We start from the raw sequence: 13,326 nt of genomic DNA on the forward strand, positions 1-13,326 counted from the left end.
CCACTCCCCAACTATTCATCTCCATAGCTTTATCTTGGAAGGTTCGACTTTACATGTGTGGGCAGATCCCACCTTTCCTTCTCTGAGCCCCGATTAGCATGATGTACTGGGTCTTTCCCCCAGGACACCAACATGGAGGTGGGGGTGGGGCATTAACATGGATGTGTCATTATTATGGGGTGCTTCCTCCCCTTGGTGGTCCCGGTACTTCTTCACCTGTTCTAAGCTACTCCTTCCAGGGACCTAATGCCGCGGCATCCTCCTCCTGGTACCATTGTCCTTATGCCCTCCTATCTGCCATCCTGGCTCTGTCTCCTTTCAGGTTCTAGAGACCTTGAGCTGTGCCGTGGAAGTTCAGGTCACACTCTGGGTAGATGGACAGTCCTGTCTCCCAACGTGACTGCCCATGGGACGAATTGTTCTTTCATAGCTACCTCTTCTCTTCCCCCATTTAAATATTCTCTTGGGCATTAATTGCTCCCTCCACATCTCTTCATCTTGTGTATTCTCTTCTATGTAGTCTCCTAAATCCTCCATTGAAAATCTACCCTTACTTCTCATTTCCCCCAATACCCACGCCCTGAATAAAGTTTTTTCAACACCGATCTCCTTTCTTTTCCTCTAGGTTCGACCTTAGCCATTCTTCTTCCCATGCACCCACCCTCTAAACCAGGGCCCCCATATCTTTTATCCCAGTCTTCCTCTCTATTTCATTCTTTTCTCAGGACTTTCATCTGTCACTTCTCACTACTCTACTCTTGAAACAATTTTTCTGCTAACCTCTTCAATCCCTTCCAACTACTAATTCTCCTGATATCTAGATACAGTCCAGTTCTCATATTTCATAAAAAAAAATTAATGACTGTAATTTATATAGCATTTTAAAGTTTTACAGAGTGCTTTAAATATGTAGAATCTAACTTGGGTTACTCATACCTCCCACCCCCACTCCCACCCCACCTTGAACTTGCAGGTTGGTCTCCAGGGAGGCAACCACTTCCAAGTTCAGGCTACTCTGTGGGTCCATCATTCTAAATAGATAGCTCGGGAACTGAGTCTCAGAAAGATTAAGTGACTTGTTCATTATCACATGACTAATGAGTGTAAGAGATGTGCTTTGAGCCCAGGACTTCATAACTTAAATTCCAGCACTCTACCCAATATAACATTAATGTTCTTAGTACAGCATACAATTGTATAATCGACTACTATTCACACCAGGCAAACATTTTAAATATAAAATTTCAATAAATGGGGAAAATGAAACCTACACAAATGTTTTAAGGCTCTCATTCATAGAACCAAAGATCTCGAGTTAGAACAGAAGGTGGAAGTCATTTAGTCTAACTCCTTCATTTTATAAATGAGTTCAGAAAGGCTAAGCAAATGGTCCAAAGTCATATGGCATATCAGATACTGAACCCAGGTCATCTGATTCCAAATTCAGCTTTCTTTCAACTCTACCATTTTACATTTATTCAACAAACTTTTGTGTATTTTTCTAACCTCTTTGGACCTTGAGTATATTGAGAAGCTGATTCAAGGAACAAAAGGGCTTCAGAAAGCATAGTCACCAAGTGAGAGGGCTGAATTCTTCAGTTCTGAGAACTCATCTTCTTGAATCCTCCCATTTTATGCATGAAAAAAACTGAGATTTACAGAGGTGAAGTGATTTAACCAAGGCCATAGAGCTAGTTAGTGGCAAAGCCAGAAACAGAATCCACATCTCTAGCCTTCTTGCTCACTGTTCATTCTAGGCAAATATTCCACAAAGATGATTAATTAATTGTTCCTTTAATGAATGAAAGAATTAGGTTGAACTATCATGGGTCACATTTGATGATTATTCTATGGGGACTAATCAAAACTTTGTCATTTAACCTTTGTCTGCCTCAGTTTCCCCATTTGTGAATTGAGTGGGTTGGACTAAGTGGTTTCAGGCTATTCATCAATGACATCATAAGATTCACTTTTTAATTTTTTGTGCCACAGGGTTCTGTCCTTGGCCCTCTTCTCTTCTCTCCATATGCTATTTCTTTTTTTTTCCTTTTTTCCTTTTTTAAATTTTTTTTTTCCCATATGCTATTTCACTTGGTGATCTCATCAGTTCCTGAATGGATCCAGTTACCATCTCTAAGCTGATGATTCTCAAATTTATTTATCCAGCCCTACCCTCTCTGCTGACCTCCAATCTTGCATCTCTATCTGTCTTTCAGAATCTCAAACTGGATGTCCAGCAGGCATCTTAAAGTCAACATATCCAAAAATAAATTGATTATCTTTCTGCACAAATTTCCATATTACTGTACAGGGCACCACCATCCTCCCAGTCCACCAGGCTTGCAGCCTAGGTGTTAGCCTTGACTCCTTATTGACTCTCACCACCCATATTCAACCTGCTGCTAGGGCCCTTATTAACACCTCTTGTCTGGACTATTGCAATAACCCTTTGGTTGGTCTGTCTTCTCCACTCTTCCCACTTCAATCCATCCTTCCACTCAGCCCCCAAAGCGATTTTCCTAAAGCAAAGGTCTGATCATGTCACCCCACCAACTTAATAAACTGCAGTGGCTCCTTATCACCTCCAGAATAAATACAAAATACTCTAGCATTCGGAGCCCTAGTCCCTAGTCTTACCCTGACTCCTCCCTTGTCCAGTCTTCTTACACCTTACTCCCCAGTCTGTGTCTTTGATCCAGTTTCACTCGTCTTCTGGCTGTTCCACAAATAAAACAGCTCTCTCGTCTCTGGGCATTTTCATTGGCTCTCCACCATAACTGGAATGCTCTGACTTCTCATCTGCACCTCCTGGCTTCCTTCAAATCTCCACTAAAATCCCATCTTCTACAGGAAAGCTTTCCCAACCCCTCTTCCTTTCTTCTGCTAGTTATTTGCTAATTATTTCCTATTTATCCTGTATTTAGTTTGTTTGTATAAACTTGTTTGCTTGTCATCTCCTCCATTAGACTAGGAACTCCTTGACAGCAGGGACTCTTTTACCTTTCTTTGTCTCCCCAGTGCTAAGCACATAGTTCCCGGCACATAGTAGGTGCCTAATACATGCTTACTACTGACTTTTAGGGGTGAGGGAGCAGCACAGTCGACCCCTCCCGAAGCTCTTCCTAGCCGCCTGCGCAGATGAGGACGGAGAACATTTCAGGCATGGGAGGCAGCGGACGTGGAAATTTGACTGGTCTGCTTGCTCAAGGACATCCCTGTCTGCTGATAGCTAACTCACTTGATGTACCATTCAAGCTCTAGGGAGGCAATAGGACAGAGTAAAGTAAGCAGAGAGAGACTGAGTTTTCATAATTCGATTCATCAATCGATATTACAAAGAAGCTATGTATACACGGAAGGGCTAAAAGAGGAGAGAAAAGTAATTTGCAGGCACAGTCCCTGCTCACTAGCAAAGTGTGTAGGAAGCTAAGGCATGTACAAGTTGGGGTGGGGAGAAGCAATGACCACAACAGAGGTGAGACAGCTAAAAAGATGCTACTGGTCATGCATTTTACTGTGCTCTACAGCAGAGGCATGAAACTCCTGGCTCCTGGGCCCCAAGCAGCCCTCAAAACTTCCAACAGCAGCCAGAACCAGACTGAAATGTAATTGGGAAATGTTTGACAAAAAAAATAAAAATACAATACAACAGAGATAATGTCAATTTGTGGTTTTCTAAGTCAGTAGGTTTTAGCAGGGATCAGTTTCTATTTGGGTTTGACATCAATGTTGGGTAGAACCCTGATGCTCCACACTGCATAAAATATGGAGTTTTGTGCATGGATGTCAATGCTAGGCCTCAGATCCCAGAAGACTTGGGTTCCTGGGTAAGTCGTTTAACTTTTTAGTGCCCTGGGTAATTCTCCAAGACTGTAAGTGAAAGATAAGGTGTCAGTCTGGATTAGTAAAGGTAGTTCCCTTCACCCATGAAGTCCCTATCTCTCTCAAAAATGATTATTATGTGTGACAATTTGAGGGGGTATTAAAAAAAAATAATTTGTTCTAAAATTTTACCAAACTCCCTTTATCCTGGAGGAATTCCATATTCTGAGCCCATCATTTGTGAGTTTTGTCAACATCTTTCATTCCCCAAAATGTTCCCTGGTCAAATTAGTTTCAGAAACACTGAGATAGAAAAGGTTGTTAACACAACCTGGTGAAAGGCTAGGCCTCTTAGCCTCTTGATAAAAGGGGAGATCTACAGAACCAAGGCAAATACCCAAATATCAGCCACCAATTGTCTGACCACCAAATCCTTCATCTTCCAGCTGCCGGATGAAGACCTGTGAAATGAATAGGATCAGGCCCTGAACAACTGATTATTCTCATTTACGAAGGACATTGAAATGTTGGAGTGAGTCACGACGGGCACAATCAGTCATGAGCAGGAGACAGTTTATTTGGGTTTGGGAGGGCCAATCGTTAAATTTTCAATATGAGTTTTTATGCCTCAGATATTGGCAGGCGCTACAAATCAGAGCTCGATTTTTTGTTTGGTTGATTATGCAGACTTCAGAAAGTGATGGAGAAAATGTTAACGAAGCAGATTAAAGTTAAGATTGTATCCTATGTACATTTGGGGGGCGGGGAAGAGAGCCGGTTGTTAAACAGTTGTTTACTTGTTGTCTCCCACCTTAGATCGTGAGCTCCCTGAGGGCAGCGATTGCTTTTTATTTCTTTTTGTATCTCCAGCACTTAGCACAGTGCCTGGTACATAGTAGGCATTTAATAAATGTTTTTTGACTGATTTTCCATTCTTCTGCAGAATGGTGAGAAGCCTGGAGACCAGGCCATATGAGTATTGCTCCAAGGTACCAGATCAATTTAATCTTGAAAAAGAGAAGACTTAGGAAAAGATCAACTAATGGTCTTCAAATTCCCCATTTTATTGTAAGCTTCTCTAAGATAGAGACTGCCTTTTGCTTTTCTCTGTATCCCCATGGCTTAGCACAGTCCCAGTAAATAGTAGACACTTAATAAATACTTATTAACTGACTAAAATATTTGAGGGGCTGTTATGTGAAAGAGGGATTTTAATCTATTATTAATTGATATTCATTTTTATTCATCTTTTTTTCCTTTTTTGCCAAAATAGGACCAAGTAGAAGATGAAGAGAAATTTTAGCATGAAATGTTAGAGAACAATTCTCTAACAATTAGAGTGTTTCTGAAACAGAATGGATTGCCTCCGAAAGCATAGTGAGTTCTCCATCATAGGCTGGATGATCAATTGTTGGCCATCTTGTATGAGAAATTCCACTGTGGGTGAGGGCTAGTTGATAGGCTTTGTTCCTATATATATGGAAAGGATGGCCTTTCTCCTTGCATAAATTAATCTCTCTGCCCTCAATTCTATCTTCTCAAGTCTCCTCCAGGAACTTGCTGAATGCATCATTCTTTCTTTTTCTTTCACCTTCATTCTTTCATCTTCATTCTTTCCCTGTCTACTGAATCTTTCTCCACTGGCTACAAATGTGTTCAAGTCTGCTACATCCTTAGAAAATCCCTGTCATTGACTCAAGCTATTGTCCAACATTTTTCTGCCCTTTTATTACCAAGCACCTAGAAAGACTCATTTACCTTTACTTTGCCTACACTGGTTCATCATGTTACTTCTCTGTATCTCTTCCAATCTAATTTCCCAACCTGAAACTGTTCTTTTCATAGCCAGCAGTGATTTCTAAAAATGCTAAGTATGATGGCCTTTTTTCAATCTTCATCTTCCCTGCTCTCTCTGAAGCTTTTGATAATGTTAAGGTGTAAAGTGACTCACCCAAGGTCATATAATTAGTAAATAGAAATGCCAGAACTAGAAACTCCCACCTCACGATGAAGTGAATTGCTCAACAATCAGTACTCAGGTCTAAATAGGTTGCCTGACTCTATTTTCTATAAATAGCGCCTAACGCTCTGAGAACACTAATCAAGTCAACACTACCATTCCTAGAAAGAATATGTTAATCGATGACATGCTAACTCCAGTCATCTGACTTTACTGCCAAAACACTTCTCCTTGGTTACCACTCCGCCATATAGGTTGTCTTTTCCTATTAGAGTGATTCCTATTTAGGGATTCATGACTATGGCCCAAAAGGTTTGCTGGAAAAATTACTTAATGGCTCCTTAAGCAGAAAATAATTGCCCCATTATGTTTACAAATACATTTTCCCTCTGTGACAACAAGCATGTGTATATTTGAAGGCTTATAGGTATGTTTCTGCAACAATTCAAAATTGTCAAGATCACACATACAATTTTGGTGTTCATACAGCAATTACATCAAACTCTGACCGCCTCTTGCTAAGACTCGTATTGTAGTTTCTCTACTTGTTATTAAATTGTTTCCAAACAGAAAACAAGGGTTTGACATTCAAGCACGAAACAATTTCCAATGGTTGGTCAGACGCATGATCACACCCTCATTTATATTCCGTATATTGCTCCAAAGTAGCTCCTTCATTCGCCTCCCTTAGAGTATAATCATACCTTATCATCTATGTAATCATGTGCTGGGGATATTACTAACGTTCAAGTTTTTGCAAAGTAAATGTCAGAATGTTTGAATACCATGATCATTGGGTACATATATTACAAGCCATCTTGAAACTAGCACAGAGAATCACAAACATTCTGTAAGAAACAAACACTATATTGTCTCTCACCGAAGCATTAAGGCTATTTTCAGATTTAAACTTATCTTCTATATTTATTATTCTTCTATCTAGAAGCTTTTCAAACGATCTGGTTGGCAACATCGGTCAGCTTTTCAACAGAATTTCTTTGACAGTGTATCTGGCATGCCAGAGGTAGAAGAGAAGAAAATTACGCCTGAAGAGATTTTTTCCTCTTATGTTTAGTTTATATATAAACATTGTTAAAAATGAAACAATATATACTATTGAACTTCAAGCACATTTATCATTTAATACAGCACTTTCCATTAGAAAAGTAACTATTTTATAACTAGCTATTCATTTATATCAGTTGGTTAAGTGACTAAAAATTAAAAATGAATTTTCATCTCTCAGAAAGAGAGTTTATAAAATTCTCTATCATTTTCCACCACATATTTGGGTGAGTAAGCATTTTTACCTTACTCTTGTTTTCAATAAAAATATAGAAATAAACTTGATGCAGGACTATATTTACGACTGCTTGTCTAGTGTTAAATGAAATATTGCAAAGATTTATTATATTTAGAATTTTTAAAAACTCTATAATATTAAGAAACTTTCATGACAAAATAATTATGAAAATGTTATATGGAGCATTCTGCAAGAATTAAAAGAATCAATCCAGCAAGGTCTCATATGCTTACTATTATCTGTAAAACATACTAAATTATGTATGATGTACTTATTATATTATGTTAAGCAAGTTGTAAGTTGCAACTTATTTCATTAAAACTGTTAGTTATGTTCAGGGCAGCTAGGTAGAGCACTGGCCTTGGAGTCAGAGGACCTGAGTTCAAATCCGACCTCAGACACTTGACACTTACTAGCTATGTGACCCTGGGCAAGTCACTTCATCCCAATTGCCTCACAAAAAAAAATCCAAAACAAAAAACCTTACTTATTTTCAACAAAATTTGCGAAATAAATTTGAGTCTTGCATATTATCTTACAGATAATAGTAAGCATATGGAGAGAGAGATCCAAATACTTAGAAGAAAATGCAATCACAAATTTAGGTAAGTTGAAGTTTTCCCAGAAATAATAATATCAGGAAAACCTTATTGTCTTCTAACAGTAAAAAAAAAAAAATAGGAGCTGTTGGGGCAGCAGCTGCAGGTAGTTCAGAGCTTAAATGATACTACTAAAGGCCAGATTATCTGATAGGTCTGAGCAGATCCCTGACCGGTACCACATGGTCACTTACTAGCTGTGTGACCCTGGGCAAGTCACTTAATCCCAATTGCCTAAAAATTAAAACAAAAACCACAGTAGACAGGAAAGGAGATGAATTTGTTACACTTGCTCCCTCTTACACCACCCATTAAATCTCTACAAATATCTGGCTTCGCCACAGAATTAGAATCCCCCACCCAAACCTCAAAAAATAAAATAACAAATACAAAATATCATAATTTTAGTAGCGCAGAAGATCTCATGGCATTTTAACTTAATTCAGGTTGGTTTTTACAGGCATAGAAGCACAGGATAAAGTATTCATCCTGAGGTTTTAATAAATCTCACTCCTCCTCCCTTCCATTAGGTTCAGCATGTGTCAACAAACAATCATACATTTATGAAAACTTGACTGTGAACTAGGTTTATTGCAAGAGGAATGAACATACATATGGAACCCTAAGCAAGGGCAGAGAGTTCACAATCCATGCAGAAGTTTGTATATTTATGACAGTACAACAAAAGGAGGAAGAAGAAACAGAAATCTCTCCTAAAGAGGTGTGGCACGAAACGGGGAGAATGACAAGGTGGGAAAAAGACAAAACCCCTCCGGAAGGGGAGGAGCAAGGAGATGGCAGAAGCCCCATTCTTTTCCCTTGGGAACTGCTAGATCATGAAGTTAAGATGGTCTGATTACGTACAAGGGTCCTAGCTGTACAAGCCGCTTCTCAGTCTGGTGTAGACTGCAGCCTGTCTTGATTCCCAAGGGCACACAGGGAGTCCAGCTTGGGGTGCAAATAACAAATTATGTCAGCACAGGGAAGTGGGGGAACTTGGTCCATTCAGGGGCCTCCTGCATGCTCTGGCTTCATCGTTTCTGGAAAATATGGCAACTCAAAAAGACAAGTTCAGAGGAACCTTTAACACTCCTTAACGTATGACAAATCAAATTAATATTTTAGGCAGAGCTCTTCTGAAAGTCCAACTCAATATGAGTGTAAGAGACTTTTTTATATTCATTTTTATAAAAGCAAATACTTCTAATGCCAGAAGGTATACTCTCTCTGGGAAGTAGGTATTTATTTTTATATTATCATATGTCACAGAGAGATAACCTACTATGTAACAGGTGCTGTGTTAAGTGCTGGGAATACAAAGAAAGACAAAAAAAAAATCCGTTCTCTCAAGATTTGTTGGAGGATATAGCATGCAATCAACTATGTCCAAATAAGAAATAGACAGGATAAATTATGGGTAGTCATACAGCGAAGGTCCTAAGATTAAAGAGGATGGGAAAAGCTTCTTGCAGAAAGTGGGACTTTAGGTGAGACTTGAAGAAAGCCAGGGAAGCATTGAAGAGCTTTAAACATGGAAGTGGAAAATGAAAATGGAAAAACCTTGGATCTAGGCAGTATAGTGGATGGTGAATAGAGTAATAGACTTAGAGACAGCTAAAACCTGAGTTCAAATCCTACCTCTGATATTTACTATCTGTATTACTGTGGGTAAGTCATCTCCTTGAGCTTCAATTTCCTCTTTTGTAAAATGAGGGACTGAAGGTGATAACCCTTAAGGTCTATCCCAGTTCTAAACCTACAATCGGTGAGTCCAAGCTCCACAATTTACTGACATGTGAGACAGTGGAAAAATCATTTCATCTCAATCTGTTTTCTCATTTATAAAATGGGAATAATAATACTGCACTGCCTACCTCGTAGAGTTGTTGAGGGGAAAGTGCTTCCATAGCATCATAGATTTACAGCTGTATGTAGCCATAGAAGGCATGTGGTCCAGTCTCCATGGTTTTACTGATGGGGAAACGGTTTCAAAGAGGTTCAGTGACTTCCTCTAGGACACACAGATAATGAATGGCAGAGTGAGGATTTGAATCCAGGTTATTGTTGTTTGTCCTTCATTTCTGAAAAGGAGTAATGATGAAGTGATGTCTTGACTTGTGGATGAATTGGATTTAAGTGAGGCAGAATTGTACAAAGTTGTCAGCCTCATTCTCTCTTACTGAGTCGTCAAAGTCCAATGGCTGGACAAAAATCAGGACGACTGATGATGGCTCAGCATACAGTGGATGCTTTGGTGTCTTCAATGTCTAACCAAGTTCTAAGCACTTCACAGAACCTGATTCAGCTGCATTCGTGGCCATTGGAACAAATTGTTCTCATCTGCCCATTCTGCCAGGGGAAGTCTTTACATGCTAGGGGTAGAGGCCCCCCTACCTCACCAACGAGTTTGAGGCCTATCAGTTACTCTAAACCTAGTTTGGCCTGTCTGCTGAGACAGTTTACTGAGGTGTGGCCACTGCGCATGCTACAACTTTTGGAGACACAAATAAGAGTTGAATGCTAGGTGGACATCAAAAGTGGATAAGTAGCCCTGAAAAGGACTCAGTAAACCTTCATACCAGAAGGGCTAGACCTCCTTGAACATCCTATACACCCCTAAATCCAGGTACTCTGATTCCAAATCCAGCCCTATTTCCAAAGTTCCACACTCATTCCTTTGTAAGTCAAAAAGTGGTTTCTGAATGTGAACTATGATTTTCATTTTGTCCACAACTGAAGCCAAGGCACAAAGCTTTCACAAGGCTTACCAAAGCTTCAAGGCAATGTACAACAAAGCACAATTTTCAACCTTTCCTTTGGCATACAGACCCCTTGTCTAGCCTCAGATTTCAGACTTCTTTAACAGAAGCTTAGTATCCAAAAAGGAGGTTATAATCACTGTGTACTCTCTAGATCACATAAGGAGTATTTTCAGCTCTCAGCATCATTTTTTAGTGTAACCAGGGGCTCAAAGTCCATTTGCTAAGATTCTCCTCATCCACAGAGATTGGTTACTCAATTTTCCATGCCTGTGTGAAGGGGTAGAACTGGTGAGAGCTTGGGGAAAAAAGATTCTTGGTGTTCTGGCCTCTAGCTTCTAGAAAGAAGACATGGGGCTCCAGAACTTTTTTAGAGAGAAGTCCCTAAAAGGAGAGAAAGACTCTGGGAAGAAGCTAACATGTAGAGGAGCTGGCCCTTTGATCATGTCCTCATCCCCAGCTTATCACACTAGAGACTTCAAATAATTTCTCCCCAGGTGAGATCTGGGACTTTCTCTCTTGATTAAGCTATCTCACTCCTAGTGGAAGAACTCATTATGTGTATTTTTTGGTGTATTCTCATCTGTATAACTTCTCTGATTTGTTTGCTATTGACTTCGATAAATAGGCTTATGCGTTAATTGCCACCTGTGGTCTTCGTGTGACTTGCATTAAAGAGGAAAGGAATCAAGACTCAGACACACAACTTGGGACACTTCTACACCAATCATATTGATCAGGAGTTCATCTTGAGCCTAAAGGTTATTTCTCCTAGACTAACAATATTTAAGATGTTAAACTGACAATTCTAGCCTGGTAGGTACTCTTTCTCTGAGGAGAACAGAGTGGCCAGTCTCAAAGTCCCAATCTCCTATTCTCCCCTTGACTGGAATCAAAATCTTTCTGGGAAAAGGTTAAGAGGAGGAGGCTCTAGAGATACCTATGTATGGCCCCCTGCAAGCTACAGCTAGACAGACTCATGTGGACACATATGGTCTATATGAGACATACACACATACACACACACACTTTGCATGAGGAAGGATATCAAACTGGAGCAAGAAGGTGACTGGGATAACAAAGAGCCTTAAGATAATGAGGCTCCGTCAAAAGAACAAGGGATGTTTATTCTGGAAAAAGAAGATAAAATAACTGCCTGCAAATACGGAAGAGAGATAAATTGGCATATGAATGGTAAAAGTGAAACCAGGCTGAGAAAAGTTGCAAGGATACAGTTCAATGTAAAGAAGAACTGTCTAACAAGTTGAGTTGTCAAAAAACCACAATGGAAGGGTTTTCTTGTATGGTAATGTCTGAACTCCCCCCAAACAAAATCCAAGGGAAAGGTTTTCTTATATAGTGACCAGTGAGTTCCTCATTACTAGAGCTGTTCAGGGATCCGTCAGTGGCACTGCAGAAGGATTGGCAGCATTGCGTACAGAGGAGGCTGGACAAGATGATCCCTAAGATCCCTTCCAGTTCAGAGATTCTACGATTTTTGTTGCTTCTTTCCTCCCAGGTCCTTCATTGATCTCATTCAAAGCAGGAAACCTGGTTCTAAGTACTCTCTTCTCTCTCTGTCTCTCCCTCCCTCCTTCTGTTTCTGTCTCTCTGCCTCCCTTTCTTTCTGTCTCCCTGTCCGTTTCTGTCTGTCTCTCCCTCCCTCCCTCCTTCTCTCTGCCTCCCTGTCTGTTTCTCTCTCACACTCTCTGTCTCTGTCTCCCTGTCTTTCTCTCTCTGTCTCCCTGTTTCTGTCTCTCACTCTGCCTCCGTCTGTCTCTCTGCCTCCCTGTCTGTCTGTCTCCCTGTCTCTCTCTTTCTCTCTCACTCTCTGTCTCCCTGTCTTTCTGTCTCTCTCTCTGCCTCCCTGTCTGTCTCTCTCTGCCTCCCTCTCTCTCTGTTTCCCTGTCTGTTTCTGTCTCTCTCTGTCTCCCTGTCTGTTTCTGTCTGTCTCTCCCTCCCTCCCTCCTTTTCTCTCTGCCTTCCTGTCTCTCTCTCACTATCTGTGTCCCTGTCTTTCTCTCTCTCTGTCTCCCTGTCTCTGTCTGTCTCTCTCCCTCCCTCTCTCTCTGTCTCCCTCCCTCTCTCTCTGTCTCCCTGTGTCTCCCTGTTTCTCTCTCTCTCACTCTGTCTCTCTGTCTCCCTGTCTGTTTCTGTCTCTCTCTGTCTCCCTGTCTGTTTCTGTCTCTCTCCCTCTGTCTCCCTGTTTGTCTCTCTTTCCCTCCCTCCCTCCTGTCTGTCTCTCTGTCTGTATCTCTTTCCCTCCCTCCCTCCTTCTCTCTCTGTCTCCCTGTCTCTCTTTCTCTGTCTCCCTGTCTCTTTCTCTCTCTGTCTCCCTGTTTCTCTCTCTGTCTCCCTGTCTGTTTCTCTCTGTCTCTGTCTCCCTGTTTCTGTCTCTCTTTCCCTCCCTCCCTCCTTCTCTCTCTGCCTCCCTGTCTGCTTCTGTCTGTCTCTCTTTCCCTCCCTCCTTCCTTCTCTCTCTGCCTCCCTGCCTTTCTCTCTCTCTGTCTCCCTGTGTTTCTGTCTCTCTTTCCCTCCCTTCCTCCTTCTCTGTCTCCCTGCCTTTCTCTCTCTCTGTCTCCCTGTCTGTTTCTGTCTGTCTGTCTCCCTGTCTGTTTGTCTGTCTGTCTCTCTTTCCCTCCCTTCCTCCTTCTCTCTGTCTCCGTCTTTCTCTCTCTCTGTCTTTGTGTTTGTTTGTCTCTCTTTCCCTCCCTTCCTCCTTCTCTTTCTGCCTCCCTGCCTTTCTCTCTCTCTGTCTCCCTGTCTGTCTGTCTCTCCCCACCTCCCTCCTTCTCTCTCTGCCTCCCTGCCTGTCTCTATCTCTGTCTCTCTCTCTTTCTCCTTCCCTCCCTCCCTCCTTCTCTCTCTGTCTCCCTGTCTGTT

The sequence above is a fragment of the Phascolarctos cinereus genome, unplaced genomic scaffold (assembly GCF_003287225.1).
Source record: "Phascolarctos cinereus isolate Bilbo 61053 unplaced genomic scaffold, phaCin_HiC Scaffold_5;HRSCAF=322, whole genome shotgun sequence".
Taxonomy (NCBI): domain Eukaryota; kingdom Metazoa; phylum Chordata; class Mammalia; order Diprotodontia; family Phascolarctidae; genus Phascolarctos; species Phascolarctos cinereus.